Source organism: Mytilus galloprovincialis, chromosome 11, assembly GCF_965363235.1.
Source record: "Mytilus galloprovincialis chromosome 11, xbMytGall1.hap1.1, whole genome shotgun sequence".
NCBI lineage: Eukaryota > Metazoa > Mollusca > Bivalvia > Mytilida > Mytilidae > Mytilus > Mytilus galloprovincialis.
In genome coordinates, this window is record NC_134848.1 from 19,134,929 (window position 1) to 19,154,119 (window position 19,191).

Here is a 19,191-nt window from a genome sequence, read left to right on the forward strand (position 1 = left end):
GATTGAAGACCAGCGACACCTCGTGACAGATGAAGTAATTGTTCTTTCTATCATTTTGTGTTTGATGAAGTTATAAGTGTCAAAAATTCCCGAGTTATCGTCTATGTATTATTTACCTCCAGGCAAATGGAAAAGTTTGAACTTGTGCAGTTTCAATAAAACGAACATTATTCAAAAATTTAACGTTTTCTTACGAAATACCCTTTAAAAATTCCCTTATCAAAATTTTCCATTATACAGCAAAAAAAATAATGAAAGCTCTTCAAAGGCATCAATTTTATTAAAGTTTATAATTGTATCAAATATTTTAAATAGAAACCATGAGGAAACTACATTGAAAAAATGACATTGCTTCTCGTACTCTGGGGCATAGCTTCTCGTACTCTGGGGCATAGCATTTTTTGACATTTACAAATTTTACAAGATTTTAATATTGTTAATATAAATTTTATTCTAATGTGTATTGTAAAACGTAGTCAAAATTTAATAAAAGTTAAATTAGCAGATCTTCTATGCCCGTGTCTTTTGAGCAATGCTGTAGCATTTCATTATAATTATATTTAATCACTAAATAAAGAGTTATGTTATATTTAAAAATATTCAAAAGGGAGGTAAATTATATTTCCGGATGATCTAGTGTTCATACCCGGTTTTGTTTTCTGATTTTATTTTTACCAATTTTTTTTTTGTATTCTACGTATAGGTTTTTTGAATGCATTTCATTTTTTTCACCTAGTGTTTTGTTGATTGGTTATTTGTTTTTCTTTACACATGTTATATACTTAAGTCTTCTTAAATCCCTTAATATAGTTTATTGAAACTTTCTTTAAATCTTTGTCATATAAATGAATACTTCTGTGCATCTTTTATTTTTTAGTTTATTTATCAAATATTTTGTGGGATTTCCCGAATCAAAGACTTTGTTTGCTATTGCTTTATGTGTGGAAGGGTATCCCTTTGTAAGCTTTATGTGTGGAAGGGTATCCCTTTGTAAGCTTTATGTGTGGAAGGGTATCCCTTTGTAAGCTTTATGTGTGGAAGGGTATCCCTTTGTAAGCTTTATGTGTGGAAGGGTATCCCTTTGTAAGCTTTATGTGTGGGTGGTATCAATTTGATAATTTTTCTCGCAGTGCCTCTTGTGTGTTGTGTTCACAAGGGAGGAGGAGGGTCTCGACATAACTTTTTGGGTAAAGACGTCCGACTTAGGTTTAAAAAGAACACTTCTCCCATTCAAATACTGATTTTGCGAAAATACGTACCCATATTGTATTGAAATTCGTTGTACGGGGCTGTTACTGACTCTTTTATTGGTAATGTATAGAAGACTTAAACTATTTTTAATTAAAGGTGTTTAAACTGTTAAACAACTATTCTGACTTTCTCAATTCAAACTTCATCTGTCTCATGTTTAAAACTTGGACAGAACAAAAAAGAACATTTGGTCAAGATAGACTGTCTTGATACAAACATAGTATGTTTAGGCTGTAGGGTGAATAGGGTGAAGCTAGTTTAACGTACGATTAAACTCGAAGTATAATATAGAGAACAACGGGCTGGGGGGGGGGGGTGTTGGTAAACCAAATCGAAAAAAAAATGTCTTAAAAATCAAAGAACATAAAAATGAATACACCCCCTCAATTGACCTTTCCGTAACAACCCAAGTGCAGAGTCTTACACAGTCTGTAAAATACGAACACACATCTGTCAAACCTAATGCCACATGAAAGTGTAAATGTTAATGCCCTCTTTCCCTATTCTAGATTTTAGAGGTTATATTGAGCTGGTACAAATGAGATTGATGAATGATGATAAAAACGTCAGAAGATACAAATGAGGAATTGCAATTCGTAATTTAAAAAATCAGCAAACAAAAACAAGGTATAAAAACAGATATAAAAGCCAAGCAACAACACATTGTCCTGACTATTAATTACTCTGTAACAGACTGTTATATCATATAGACTATCTATATTAGAAGACTACATGCATTGTCCTTTAGATGTGTTTTGGTTATTTGTGTCGTTGGTTGCTTTATAATTGAAGTCTTTCTGCATCTACCTCTTTTCATTGTTTAATATGTTTTTTTTTTGTAATTTAAGTCTGTTTTAATAGTCTCAGTTTTCCACAATGTTTTTTTAGACTCGGGCGATTAAGAGTATTGTTGAATAATTCTTCATGTGTGTACCTTTAGTAGTCTGTATGTTATCAATGTCATTGAATCGCTTTTATAACACTCACACCTCGTGTTTATCCATAGCTTGAGATGTATTTTTTTGGTAATTGTTTATTTTTGACAGTCACTGAAAAAGATATACTTTTTCGAACTCGGTTTTGATTTAAAGCTAAACATTTATATATTATATTTATCTGTCAAATACGTCAAAGAAAATTGCCACTTTTTATTTTCTCTGATGCAGACACAGCATGCTTAGATTGAACACTAATCTAACTTTGTATTACGATAGTATGCTTTTTCATTGTTTAACCTACATTTTGGCAGAAAACTACGATATGAACTTTGCTACATGTTTACATTCTTCTCCGTTGGTCTCAATCATACCGGCAAATCTCTTTATTTTTCATCACAAAGTTAACGTGATTATAACCACTTAATGAAACTTCATTGGTGACGACAAAAGAGTTTATTCAATTGTTTTGATATATTTAGTAAGGAGTTGTGTAGTTGCTTCCCGATCGGCAATCCTCGGCAGATTTCGGTACTCTTCGTTAATAGTTAGATTTGCCGTTGTGCCGATTGAACTGCTTCGTTTTAGGTGTGAGTTTACATGTGTTCGTAGATAAAGTACATCGTATTCTTGTCATCCTGTAGGGTTTTACCCTCTTATAATTATTGTTCATTATTATCTTATTTAATAAAACTAATTTATTGTGGCTGTGGTCCAATATTTATGACTAATGTAGTGTAAAAAAGTCAACCAAACAAGATTTGTACGTGCTTTACATGACCGCATTTGTGGTTTAGCAACTAACTGTATCAGGATATGTTAGAACTTATAGGGGAACTTGCAGTTAAAAATAAGTGATTTAGAACTTTCAGAATATATTTTTTACCCGTTTTTTGTCAACCTTCTAGATTTTAAATCGTAAGCAGATGTACTAGTACAAAGTCTTGTTTGACTTGCGGTCGTTGCTTTCTCGTCACATATTTCGCATATGGTTTTTTTTTACACATAGGCAAATTACTAAAACAAAACCGTATTTGTGGACAGTTGTCTCGATTAATTTTTATCAATAAACAGTTTTGTACATATTTTAACCAGTTTTTGACAATTTTCCCGATTTTAATACATAATCAAGCAATCAAAACAGTGTTGTGGTCTCTCGCCACATATTTGATTAATGAACTGTTAGCATGTAAAAGTGCACTGTTCATACATTGTTTACTAAACATAAAGAATATTATTCTAATGATAGATGTTTGTGTCGAAGGATTTGATTAGCTTACATTCTGCTTTAATAACCTCTTGATATTTGTGAAAATCCGACATATATTTTGAATTGTGTATATGCCATATGGTACTTATCAAATAATCCACAAAAGACAAAAAAAAAAAGAATTTTAAAATAGAAGAGTGCACGAAGCTTTAAATTAAACCTCACGGTCTGGAAATAGTATAATGTGCGTGGGACTTCTTGTAGGGTGTCAATTTATTTGATTTTATATCAAAAATAGTTTCAAAAACCATTCAATAGTACATATATAAAAATGACCTCTTAGATGTGTTAATGTAGGTTCGGAAGGGTTTTTTGTTTGATGTTTTAAATTAGTAATATTTTTTTTGCTTGCGTCTTCCACTCCAGGTTGACATGTTTAAATTAACTATTTGATAAAGTTATCTTCTAAATTGATAAACGAGTTGCAGCATAAAAGAATAAGCATAAGTTGATTCCTTATGGTATATAGAATTTATTTAAACGGTCCTAAAAGGATTAATTGTCAATTTTTGCATTTAAACCTATTTCTTAATATGCAATTCCTTAAAAAAAAGTTTATTCAAATACAGAATACAGTCAGTTTATACATTAACACAGAAATACTGGATCCATCTTCGCCCACTTGGCATTCACTTTTGTTACATCTGGTAGTGTATAATTTAGTTTATGTCCCTTTTTTTGTCGCTCACCTATTGAGAAAAAAAAATCATACATTTATATTACTCTACTATGATCTCTTATTTTGTAATTTTTATAATTGCAATTGACGATACTCGACAACTTTTTAGTACCAATTGACATATGACTTTTAAAGGAACGATCTTACCACGTAATGTGAAGTAAAATGTCACAGACAAGATAGTTTAGTACTTTGCACTCGAAACAAAGTACTTGTTTTCTGTTTGTGATCTTTGAAGGTATATCTTAAATCACCGGTGTTAAATACATTTTAGTATTGTTAGATTTTGATCGACTAGGGTAATACATTTTTATGTAACTGCATTTCTTTCACTGGGTTATAATTTCTTATATGTACACATTCATTTAAAGTTGGGTCGAGTTGTTCTATCTTCATAAGAAACAAATTATAAATGAAGTGGTTTAAATGTACGAGACCATTATCTAACACAAAAAAAACTCACACACCTCATTTTTGTTTTGCGGAATGTTTTAAACATTTCGTGCTACTTGAAAGGTGATGAAATATTTGCCACTTGAATTAAAGCAACCAAAAATGCAATCGATCGTTTCGTCAAAATTTCTTTTGAGCTTAGCATTGCTTGTTTTTCATACATTACTAACATGTTCTTTTGTCTACTCTTTTTATAGTGTGCATAATGTAAGAAGCGGAATGCTTACTGCTAGATACAAACACAATGAAATTTCCAATATAACGGGTAAATGTAATGTTAATGAAGCTAACAATACTGATACTGAGCTTAACACAATTAAAATAGTGTGCAAAATATTGAAAAAGAATAAAGGATATGAAAAGATAGAATAGAGAATTAAAAGTCAATTGTTCATGAACAATTGAAAGGACTTTCCTTTTTTCTTTTATTGATAGTCTTCTTAGTTCAAAAAAATATTGTTGATAAGGACTTTTATGTTCATAACAAGTGGTTGTTAAGGACAAAAATCATTCCTAAGGATAAAAATATTACTTCAAGTATTATGAATGTGATATGCACTAGTCATAGTCTTTAAAGTAAAAAAAATAAGTGATTGCTAAGGACTTATATGTCGTTGCTAGGGACAAAAATGTCATTTCAAGTATTAAAAATTGCATATTTATGTTATTCATAGCCTTCTAAGTTAAAAATATATATATATATATATAAGGTTGCTAAAGTGTTTTATGTCGTTGCTAGGGACCTTGAACTCTGATCTGGACCTAGTTTTTTTATCTTATTATGCTGAAAATTTTTGCAGTTCAAAGTTTCTTTCTATCTCTAACCTCTTTTGAGTTATAAGCAAAAAATCATCATTTCGGATCCGAAAAACAGTTTTGGTGACCTATAGTCATGATACTTGGTCCAATAATTTTGAATCCAACATAATAAATGTTTACCTCGACAAGACACACATTTTCTCCTTTACATTTTATCAGCCATCTTTTACGGTTATTGAGTAAAAACAAGCTTAGGTCAAAATCTAGGTCATGACCTTGACCTTTGACCTTAGGTCAATTTTCATGGTCACGTGAATTCATGATCATTGGTGAAGATCCTAGGTGGCTACAACTTACGGTTTCTGAGTTTTAGGGGCCAACCGACATTTGTTAATTTTCAAAGGGCATAACCCTACCAATGAGTCGTTGAATCTTCTCGATCCAAATGTAACGAAGAACCAAGGTCTGCTCCTGAACAAATTCCACCCTTCGTTTTTTTTTTTTTTTTTTTCTACCTATTATGGTTATGGAGTTAGAATGATAACAAGGTTTCCGGTGTTAGGGGAGATAACCGCTATAAAGGAAATGTTACAGGGTGTGCCCTAACCACAAGATAGCTTTTGGTCAACCGATACTAGATACCTAATATCATTTTAAGGTAGAGCACAAGTATATATTTTTTTAGACAGAATTTTTTTATAATTTGCCAAAATGAAGATTTTACTATGCTCTTTTCAAAAATTTAATAAAAAGTATGGGTCACCGTGCTATTTTTCAATCTATGAGTCGTTGAAAATTGCCAAAATTTGGTTAGTTTGTTCATGAAAAACACATTGGTGTGCATAAAAAAAAATTCTATGAGATAGAATTTTTAAATAAATTGTGAGAAGAAAGGTTTCATTATATGTTTTAAGAAAATAAAAAGAAAACATGGTGTCACCGAACTTGTTTTCTTGCTACAAGTAAAAATAAAAAATTTCCCTATTAGCCCAGTGTAAATTTTGTACTAAAAGAGTTATATCTCCCCTTAAATGGCTCATTCGAAAAAAAAAAAAAAGATTTTAAAACCAAAAAAAATGATATTTGTTTAAATATTTTGTATAATACGATTAATTAACAAGTTTTCCTTAAATAGAAAAAAAGTCTAACCATTGAATTGCAAATCTGTGTCCAAATTTGCAGATTTGGGCACAGATTTGGGCAAATAACTTAACCGATTTTATACTGTGATTGTACAATCCAAGATGGCGGTATACCATGAATCTATCTGAACATGTCGCATACTTTTATTTGGGAAAAGTCGTTAAAGTTTGGCGGAAAGAATAATAATAATAATCAGAAGAAATACAGTAAGGTCTTTCCTTATAATAGAAAAAGGAAAGACCTTAATTATAAGTTGCAAAAACCATATACATAAAGAAAAAAAAATGACTAAAGATTACAGAAAAAAAGATATTCAAACTCTCGAGTTGAAAATTAGAAGCAACGCCATGAAAAAGACACACAGATAAACAAAGATAAACAAAGTTAGCAGTACACAAAAGAGAAAATAGAAACTGAAGACTGAGCAAATTTTTATAGTACTGCAGACACCTCTCCCAGACCCTCGTGTATAACCCGGGACGATCGGCCACACTCAATCCCTCTTCTGTCTTTACGTAATTACTTTGTATATAATGGATTAGACACCTCTCCCAGACCCTCGTGTATAACCCGGGACGATCGGCCACACTCAATCCCTCTTCTGTCTTTACATAATTACTTTACATGTAATGGATAAGGTTTTTATAATGAATGTTGTTCAAGAGAGGTCAATGTACTTCAGTAAAGCACGAGAATTATACCATACATGTATACCATAAAAAATGTAAATTACAAGAAAACAATTTGCTCAGTGTTGGAGGTCCGTAGGTGACCTACAGTAGTTAATTTCTGTGTTATTTGGTTTCTCGAAAATTGTCTCATTGGCAATTATACCACATCTTCTATTTTTTTTGTCGAGCCTGCGACGTTTATGTCGCAACTGCGATAAATAGCATTACTAGATTAAAATGTATGTCGTCGGCAGTGGCGTCGGCGGCGTCAACCTTTAGGTTCAGTATGTTGTTCTTTTTTTAAATAACTTTACTTACTTTGTCAAACCTCCATTGAATTTAATGAAATTTGGACAGAAGTTTGTTTATGACCAAAATAAAGTGTCCAGAACAAACCTTTTAAAATTTTTATTTCCATTTTACGTTTTTTTACTGATAAATGGAACTGATTTTATTACATTAAAACAAGTAGATATAGTCTTGGGTTGAAGTTTGTTACGCATCAAATACCATATATCATATCTTCAAACTAGTTTTTAACTTAGAGATAACGTTTAAAGCAAACGTTAGTAAAGTTAAACGTATTTTTATTTTCAGTATTTTCTGATAAATTGACTTATCTTCTTTACAGTTGACATTTGAAGACAGTCTATGACTAAATCTGTGATAAAGTTAACCTTCATAGATTGTTATGAAGCTTAGACAGAGGCTACTTTGAAGACCAAGAAATAGCGTTTAAACAGAAAGTTTATTTTTGTTTCTTAATCTGTATTTAACTGATAAATGGACTCCCTTTTGAAGACAACATTACACTTTTACACTGACAGAAACAACCGTCGGAACCCCTTTTAGAATGTTCATACATTATTAAAGATATCAATTAAAAAAAAACAGACCAAAAACTGAAGATAGGAAGATATGAAATATTACTGTTGTCAGACTAGACTGGTTTTATTAGACCAGCACTTCAAAGTACATTTAAAATTTACTTACAACGATTTCATACGGTGTTAAAAAATGTGTAAAAATGTAGGCTGTGTGAAACAAATCCATAAGTTTTATATGATTCTTGTTTTCAATTGAAATGTTAAATTGTTTAAACATGTCTAAAAAGTAAAATAACCAAAAGGTCATGTTTTTCTCTGACTGTTTATGACGTCTTTACACTGAATCCATTGGATGTTGGATGTGTTCTGATTGATAATTTAGTCTTGTATGCAATTCAATTTCAATTCAATGTTTTATTGAAGTCTCATCTCTCAACAAGTACAATCAATCTTTATACATTGTAAAATAACAATAAATAAAATGAGAGCCATTCTATACAGAATTATAAGAGACTATTAAGATGCATAGATATAATACACAATATGAAATAAAATACTTTTTACAATATATAAAATTTCTACGCCTTTTTAAAATCAAATGACAGGTTTTGGCACGCACACTTATCATATTTACATCTGAGAATAAAAACACTAACTTCTGGTTATCATCTAAATTATTAAAATCATCATTAAAAGTTTCAGCAACATAATATAAATGGTTTCTAAAATCGTCATAATGCGGACATCTTATAAAAACATGCGCTTCATCTTTAATAAAGGCCTACAAAGTAGTCTGAACAACTTAGAAAAGTATGTGAAAAGTGGCAATTGACTTTAAATATTAATAAAACTAAAACAATGATTCTGCAGCGAAATAATAAAAAAGTGGAAACATCTTTTACAAAATATAAAAATGAAAATTTGTCAAATGCCTCTGAGTATTCATTTCTTGGAATTCTTGTGAAATCAAACGGAAACTTGTTGCATAGCTCTGAAGAGCTTGTAAATAAAGCAAGGAAAGTGATGTTTGCCATTAAAACTTATACTGGTTCCTTAAATAATCTGCCAGTTAAAGTAGCTTGCAGTCTTTTTAATTCTATAGTTAAACAAATAGCCACTTATAATTCAGAAGTTACTTATATGGATACTTGTGTTTCAAAATTTAGAGCAGAAAAACGTGCAAATATCTCCAAAACAAATATAACCCCCTTAATTTTACTGATAAATCAAGTTTAGAAAAATTACATTTGTCTTTCTGTAAATATATCCTCGGAACAAGAAAATCTTCATCAAACATAACTGTGAGAGGCATATAAAAACTCAAAGTATACTTTACTTATCAAGATTGCTAAATTCTGAAATTAATCCATTATTACACGAATCCTTTTTACTTTCTAAAAGTTTAGATTGCTATACCTGGGTTACATATGTTAAAAATATTTGAAAGAGGTAAACATGGACGTATCCATTCTTGAGGGAAACAAAAGAAAAAATACTCAAAGTTGTTAAAAAAAACCTTAAACATCAATTCTTAAATTTCTACACAAATATATTTGAACAAAAATTTGAAAAAATAGATAAAAAAAGTAAATTGTATTTATATAAAAGTTTAAAGCAAAATTAGAAATGAAAAACTACTTAAACTGTAAATCTTTTGAAAAGAGAAGTGACATAACAAAAATGAGAATTAGAGATCATAATTTAATGATAGAAAAAGGAAGACATTTAAAAAATACCTAGAGAAAAAAAAGACTATGCACATCCTGTAACACAATGGAGGACGAAGCCCATTTTATTTTATACTGCAAAAAAATGCTAAACTAAGAGATAGCTTTATAGGAAATGTAATTAAACATATGCCAAATTTTATGTCTTGGCAAAAAAATGAAAAAATTAAGTATCTTCTTTGTCCCTGAACCCCAAAAGAAGCAGAAAGCTTAGGGTCCTATTTTTAAACAGGCATTAGAATTGAGGAATGGGGACTCTTGATTTATTTATAAAAAATATTTATATATCATATAGATAGATTGTTTTGCTTTTTCGCTTTTTTTTTTTTTTTGTTTTCATGGTTTTGTATGTTAAATGTATTTTGTGTATGTTAATATTATTTGTCACAAACTTATTGTTCAGAGTTTATATGACAATTAATAAATATTTGAATAAAAACGTAACATATATGGCACACTCTGTTTTCTAAAACAACATTTTCATATCTCTATCTTCCTGTTTCAATCCTTCGGAGAGCAACACCACATCTAAATTTCGCGAAAGCACTTCTGTGACTGAAGGGTAGAGCTATTTTGCAGTATTCCTCCGGTTCAAAATTTTCCTTAAACAGTCTGTAAGTTCGTAGTTTGTTGACACCTCGACCCGATATAGATTTATCAGAATGTAAAACAGCATGCCAATTATCGGCATGCTTTTCGTGTAATTTTGACATAAAAATTTTTACAACATAGTTAGTGTCTATATTTTCAGGACATGATAAATGACTTAAATTTAGTTCACAGAAGGTTTTCTTTACTCAAAAAATTCCAGTTTTTAACACACTTATGCTTAATACTCATACCATCAGCCCACTTGTGAACTTATGCATTTAACCGATTTGAGCTCATGTTATTTAATCCACACCACAAATGAATAATACTTTTCCACTGCTTATCAAAAGTAAGTGTTATACCTGAGTCTCTAGTAACTGCAGCATTTGGTGCATATTTTCCAACTCCGAGAAAAAATCTACAAGCCCTATTATGTATGGAGTTAATACAAGAATATGTTTTTACACCCCATATACCTGCTCCATATTCGATTATAGGACAAACCAAACTTTCATATAATTTTACAAATGCATCGAAACAAACACCACCTTAAAGTTTACACTTGGCTATTACCAGCCCTAAATCTCTATTTGCCGAAGATGCAACGGCTTTTGCGGTAATATTATAGTCTAAATGCTCGTTTAAAACGAGAACAAGATAAGTATAATTACTGGAAAACTTAATAGTATGACCATTACAATTAAAAATTAAATTACGTTTTTTTATTAGTTGTTAGTGGCTCTGAATTAGCTGTCAGTAACTTCGAGTGCTCTCAGATCAGTCATAAATATCTTTTTGTTGTTGAGATATACACTTCCACTTTGTGTTTTTTATCCATCTGATGAGTTAAGCTTTTTGTAACTTATTTGTATAGTTCGTTCTTATGTTGTACTGTAACACCACTGTCTCTTGTTAGCGAGAGGTTTAGGACGCCGCTAACATGTTTAACCCCACCACATTATGTATGTATGTGCTTGTCACAAGTCAGGAGCCTGTAATTCAATGGTTGTCGTGTGTTGATGTGTTACATATTTGTTTTTCGTTTATTTTTCGTACATAAATTAGGCCGTTAGTTTTCTCGTTTGAATTGTTTTACATTTGTCATTTCGGGGCCTTTTAACGCTGAATATAGTTGTTAATTTCTGTGTCATTTGGTCTCTTGTGGATAGTTGTCTAATTGGCAGTCTTATCACATCAACTTTTTTAAGAATACTGAACTCCGAGTAAAATTCAAAACGGAAAGTCACTAAGCAAAATGGAAAAACCAAAAGCTAAAACAAATCAATCGAATGGATAACAAATGTCATATTCCTGACTAATTTAGATTAGCAAAAACATTAACTAAAATATATGTAAGGCTGTGCAACCAACCAACCTACCAACCAACCACAACAGCCAACGTAAAACACATTCACATGAAGACAAACTAAAAGGAACAGCTAATGGCTCCGATAGTCAGAATTGATACTAAGCCAAGATTCTAATTTGTATTTCGGTTGTGGTCGTTATCCTGAATTAGTGCTGTTTTTCGGTTCTTGTCAGGTCTTTTTATTCACCAAAATGGCTGTTCGGCATAAACAAGGCATTTTGTTGTCTTTTGTGAATCGTTTGCACACACATATTCTATTCTCGGGCCCTTTTATTTATTACTGTAAGATATGGGTGTTGCTCATTGTTAAAGGCTTGTAGTTGTTTTTACATTTGCTCCTTAGTCGATATCTTTTACTTTTGTAGACAAAGCAAAATTAATCTTCTAATTTTCACAATTGTATGCATAGTTCGGAATACAAAGAGATAATTTATTCTGCCCTTAAAATACAAATCTGCATCAAATCACTTTACAAGGAAACGAACTAGCAAGTTAAAGTGACTGAATAGTTCATCAAATAATATTGTATTCCCGTTGAAAGATCACACAAATCTTCAAACATCTGTTTTGCCCGGTTTTATAATGGGCTATAAAACTTTTTTCTGTTTAATTTATACCTTCTTTTCTGTACTTTTTTTTACTTTTTTTAAATTTTGTATCTTTATTCTTTTTATTTTATGTCCTTATTAAAGTTTAATGGCCATTGTGTTGTGTAATTTTGTTAAAATGTAATAGGAAGGCCCTATAATGCATTATGCAACACTAATTCAAACCGCAAGAATCCAAATTTACCATTTTATTGGAAGTTGATTAAACATCTTTTATTTTAGTTATATCTCTCCTGCTTTTCAAAGACTTCTTATGACAGAGTACATTCTTAATCAAAGGTTTATTCGAACGAAAACTTAAGTTATGATTATTTTTTTTTTTTTTTTTTTTTGTTGATGGTTAAATCCTTCAAAAAAAAACAAGTTCATGTGCATATCCAAGGTCAGAACCTGCATCTGTGGTTTTTTTCTAGTTCTATTTAAATGTAATTGTCATTTAAGAGTTCATTGCAAAACTTATAGTAACTGCTGGAATTATTAGCAAATTTTAAAGACTTCTGCTATCTAGGTCTTAGCATATTATCTAGATACACGCAAATAAACTCATCATAGACACTAGTATCATCATTGAAATTTTGTAGTTTTAGCCAGACGCGCGTTTTGTCTACAAAAGACTCGTCAGTGACGCTCGAACAGTAATTGTCTTTTGTTGAGGAACATATGTGAAATTCTAGATAGATTGATTCATTGGTGTTTAACTTATGTCCAGTGGCAAATATTTCGTGCATGTTCAGGACAAGGACATATGTGAAATTCTAGATAGATTGATTCATTGGTGTTTAACTTATGTCCAGTGGCAAATATTTCGTGCATGTTCAGGACAAGGACATATTAAAAATTCTATTATAGAAACAGTCCGGTATAAAGGTTGGTAAAAATTTGGACAGCCACTGGCATATGATGAATATTAGATAGGAACAGAAATTTTAATTGCAGCAGGCCACCTACACGCCCTTGTGAACAGCTAGATGTCTACGTTATTCCTATCGTTAGGTCATTGTCTTATTGGTGTTTTCCCAACCTATTCATTTTGTTCATTTTGAGGATTAAACAAATGGCAACTGAAATGTCAACGTACAGACAGACAAGCATTGATTCCAAAGAGTTTAATGTTTGATAAAGTGGCATCATGTGAGTTGTGTAAACAAATTCGGATGGAGTTAATATTTGCTACAAAGGTAAGCTGGCGATGGAATATGTTGTCAACTTATAAGGTGCGATCTGATTAAAGTACAGACGATCTAACCACTCTTCGATACCAGAATCTTAAAATAATAATAACTATTTCTGGATTATGACATCAACCAACAGAAGACCTTACTCCAAACTTTCCGAAAATATGTATCGTTTCTACATAAAACCGCGAAGGTCCCGAAAATGTATTCAAAAGAGGAAGTTAACCAGTTGAAGTTTTCCAAAAGGTATGGAGTGCTTAGCAGTATCATACATTTAGGTCAACCTATGTGTTTGATGACATTAAAAGAAAATTACACTTTGATACCAATATCAGAAATATTTACTTGTATCATTAAATATTTATTTTCGCAAACTTAAAGTTTTCTTTTGAATAGATATAAATGCCAAATTATACACCGACATTCGAAACTTATAAAAATTGCCTCATATGAACGGATTGATAATTTAGTATTAGACGCATGATTTTTTATTTAGTTGTTAGTGGCTTTGAACTAGCCGTCAGATAACTGCGAGTACTCTCAGATCTGTTCCTAGTGTCTTTTTATTGTCGGGGTGTACAAGTACCCGGCCACGTTCACTTGTATTTTTGTCCATCTGATGAGTTAAGCCTTTTTCAACTGATTTTTATAGTTCGTTCTTATGTTGTACTGTTATACCACTGTCCCAGGTTAGGGGGAGGGTTTGGATCCCGCTAACATGTATAACCCCACCACATTATATTTGTATGTGCCTGTCCCAAGTCAGGAGCCTGTAATTCAGTGGTTGTTGTTTGTTTATGTGTTACATATTTGAATTTCATTCATTTTTTTATATATATATGAATAAGGCCGTAATTTTTCTCTTTTGAATTGTTTTACATTGTCATATCGGGGCCTTTTATAACTGACTATGCGGTATGGGCTTTGCTCATTGTTGAAGGCCGTACGGTGGCCTATAGTTGTTAATTTCTGTGTTATTTTGAACAGTTGTCTCATTGGCAATCATACCACATCTTCTTTTTTATATCATGTGTTGAAAACAATTTGCAGTCATACTATTACATTCATCTCTGACAATACCTCTTGCTTCTTTGTAATCAGTACATGTGTTTGCCTTTATCCCAGAATGATAAACATAAATAGTAAGAAGATGTGGTGTGATTGCCAATAACAACTATCGACAAAGGAACAAATGGCAAGGATTTGCAAAACAATGTCACCATACAGCTTTCAACAATCGGTAAAGGTGATACCGTACAGTAAGCTATATAATGCTGCTGGATGAAAAAAAGTGAAACAGTTCCATGAAAAACAACTTTTAAGCTTAATAACAATCATTGTAAACAACTACAAACGACAACCATTGTTCTTCAGGCTCCAGATGTAATTCTGATGCAGAAAAAATGGTACCATTTATGTTATTACTACCCTTGGGTCATTGCCTCTGTTGGTTGACTGATAGTCCCGCGAAGGTATCAACAGCCAAATGGTCTGCACTGTAGTACTGGAATGAAAAAAAACGGATTTTGTGATGTTAAATTTGCTGTTACAAAATTTAAGAAATTGTTTTAAATCACGGTATATGTTTCCCTTATGCAAGGCTCTGATCCTTTACCTGCTTTAAGTATACTTTTTTGTCCATTTTGGTGTATAGCAATGCATCTTTTTAATAAAGTGTGGATTATCAAATATTTTAGACACTTTTCTTATATATTTAAAAATGCCTGTTATATAATCAGCTATGTTCATTTAACTTATTTAACTTAAGTGCTTTCAAAGAAAAAAAGATATCATTAATGGGGGTAATTTCAGTGTATTTTCATTTTTCTTCGTCAAGAAAAAAGCATAAAACTTTAACATATAGTTACTTCTTCAAATGTTTAATTTTATATTTGTTTATTTGTCAATTTCATAATTGCTGTCATATTAAACTTCCTAATAAAATAAAAATTGTACATTATCTTTAATTTCTCAATTTTTTTAGGTGATTGATGAATGCAAGCTTTTGTCTAGAAGAATTTCTGTACTTTTGATGAGGTGACGAATGGCAATAACGAGTAAACATAAAAAGCTTCTACTTATAAATAGATTATACTTTTAAAGTTTTAGGTTATAGTGTTTCTGATCTATGTGGGTACAGAAAGGCGATTCAGTTCAAATTTCAAATGTTTAATTTTCATTTTATTATGCTGAAATGTGTTTTATGCCACATCTTTTTATATCTTTTTACCACCCATTTAACGTTCATCATGATGAAGTTTAAACCAGAAAAGCAATACGGACATACGAAACTAATAACACCACAACGGGTGACACATGTAGAGAAGGATCTGCTGAACCTTATCTGATTTTTGGTAACGTGTATGTTCTTCAGTGTAGTTTTCTACGTAGTTATTTGTGTTCTGTTGTATGTCTTTTGGATGTTTTTCGTATACTTGTTTCCATGGTATTGGAAAATTGAGTTTGGATATGCCTTTGATATATATTTACAATCATTTACAATCTACTGAATTTTGTTTCTTTATATACCCGGGCTGCATTTGTCGATGGAGATACAAGAAATTACAGAGTAAATCATCGACCGTTATGTACTCCAGACAAATAGTACCATGTATTTTGCTAGATTTGAAAATGGAATTATAGCAAAACACATGTTTTTGTTTATTCTATAGCAGATCGAGTACACTTTGTGACAGAACAACGTCTGGAACTCCTACGTATATAACGTTGTATTTGTAAATGCTGACGGACTATTGCCATCTATCCCCATGCCATGACCACTCCTACGTATATGACGTGTATTTATAAATGCTGACGGACTATTGCCATCTATCCCCATGCCATGACCACTCCTATGTATATGACGTGTATTTTTGAATACTGACGGACAATTGCCATCTATCCCCATGCCATGACCACTCCTACGTATATGACGTGTATTTATAAATGCTGACAGACTATTGCAATCTATCCTAATGCCATGACCTATGATGTAACCTTAAATCTATGTTAAATTATATAAAAAAAAACTTGCTTGGAATTCAGACATAAATAATGATCGATAAACGTGTAATATGACAATTGTTATGTTGTACGATTTGTTCTTCTGTAAGAAGATTAATTATCTATCTTATCAACAATGGCGATGATTTAACAATTTTAGTGACAGAACATTATTGTTATTTATATTACGTATAACACCTGCCGTTGTTCGAAAATTACCTATAGACAACTTTTTTTACAATGTGGGTATGTTAACCAGTTTTTATCAGCAGAATCGGTGTACTTAAAACAATAAGAATTTTATAAAAAAAAAAAATACCTTCATTTGCAATAACACTCATTAATAATACTTTTGTACGTAAATAAGCGATAGGTTCCGAATAACCCTGGTCACTAATTCTTCATTCCTGACAACAAACCATTTCATACTCTATAACCAAAAGATTGATTTTGTTGTTTGTTTGTTTATTTACAAACTAGGGACTAAGTAGTAAACATTATACATCGATGTGGTAGTCCATGTGTATAAAGTAGTAACTGGCATTAGTTCAACGTTCTCCACCTACATGTTTACATTGAAAGATAGAAGAAATAAACCAGACCCATAAGTCAAAAACAAACTGACATTGTCATAACAAAACAAAAAAACGTAGAACGACCCACAAACTTACAACAGTATAAAAAACTTAAACTAAATACACGAACCCAACTAAAACTGAATAGGATATCATGAGCTAAGAAAGGGTAAGCAGATCCTGCTCCACATTGGACACAATTTTAAGCTGTCAAAACGTATGAATGGTGAAGCAAAACAGTCTTGAAGAAGTATCTTATATCTACATAGATAGCAGTGCTTTTTGTTGAAATTGAATGTAAAACAAAAAAGTTTTGTTACGGAGTTTAATTATGTGCCACCTCGACATTTCACTTTTTAATTTAATTTCAACAAAATACAATGCAAACTATGCACAGATAAATTATTTCATTTTTTAAAAGGCCTGAGAGAGTTAAAACCGTTGCTTTAACATGCAGGTCTAACTTTGAAAAACTTTGGGATAAAATCTATGTTTGAATATTTAAAATAATAAATATTTTTTTCATATTTTAAGACATGCATGTTCTTGTTTCTTTTTGATTTATATACTGCACGTGTAAAAGTCTTGATGCCATTCGTTGAGTTGGATTCCTAATTGTGTGTTGTTATATTTTTATATATAATTTAACCTTTGTGTATGTTTATAAGAAGCTGGTGAAAGTTTCGAAAAATTAATATATAATGGGTTAATTGGTGCCGTAGACACTAGTTAAAGTTCTTTCGTATGTTAAAGGGGGTTAACATAGGGTTAACATACTTTCAGAGTAAAACAAAAATAGAAAGAAGCTTACTTGAATAAATCAACATGTACATGTATGTCTCTTTCGAAATGTTTTACATTTGTTATTTCGAGGCCTTTTATTGCTGATTATGCGGTATGGGCTTTGCTTATTGTTGACGGTGACTAATAATAGTTGTTTATTTCTGTGTCATTATGACTTGTGTAGAGTTGCCTCATTGGCAATCATACCACATCTTCTTTTTTATATGAAATACTTGAACAGTTCAGGACTAGGACTACAAATCTTCAAGTGACATTATTTTAAAAACAATGCATACCATATGTAAACATGTCCCTCTATCCGTTACTCTGAGATACTCGTGTGTCGCTATCCTTCTAAAAGTTAGTGAAACCTAGTACATGTATATGACATATGGAATTTGTCCAAAATACATCGGTCTAATTTGTTTATCCTATTTTGTATGTTCAAATTTTGATTCTGATGGTAACTTAAAAAGAAAAAACTAAATGCATCATCTCTTGATACCAAACCTTTCAAATATCCAGTAATTAAAGGCGTGTATATTGGAAGTCGAGCAACCACTTTGTTACCTAGCAATTAAAAATAAGATTTTTCAAATTAAAATTGAATCATCAAGATGATAGAGATTGTTATTTTGAGGTCAGAAAAAAATACGTGTTTAAGCTATAAGACGGAACTGTCGGCCATTTTCAAATCTACCCACAGCCTTCCTTGACCTTTGATGAGTGATTGAAAAAAATACCACGTTTCTAGATTGGTAAGACAAACAGGTAATTTTGTATATGAATTTACCAATGTAAAAAACAATTACATAATTATTACAAAAGCATGAATAATAAGTATGTGTTCACTCTACATAGTATGTTCTGTTAATTGTTATAACTTCACATCAATTTATGTTTTGTGGTATTGACGGAAATATGAAATATGATGTGGTCTGACACCAAAATTATTTATTGTCATTTAGCAATTGTAACACAGCAGCATCATGACAAAATGTACTTTTAGAGTTAAATTGAAATTGAAAGGTGTGGCCATTAATACGATAAGGTTTCAATACAAAAAAGGAGTTGTGGTATTGCCAATGAGACAACTGTCCGATAAAGTCCAAATACTGATCATCTATCTGATGAGTAAAGCCTATTTTAACTGATTTTTACAGTTCGTTCTTATGTTGTACTGTTACACCACTGTCCCAGGTTAGGGAAGGATTGGGATCCCGCTAACATGTTTAACCCCGCCTCATTCTATATTATGTGCCTCGGTCCCAAGTCAGGAGCCTGTAATTCAGTGGTTGTCGTTTTTTATGTGTTACATATTTGTTTTTCGTTCATTTTTTGTACATAAATTGACCGTGAATTTTCTCGTTCG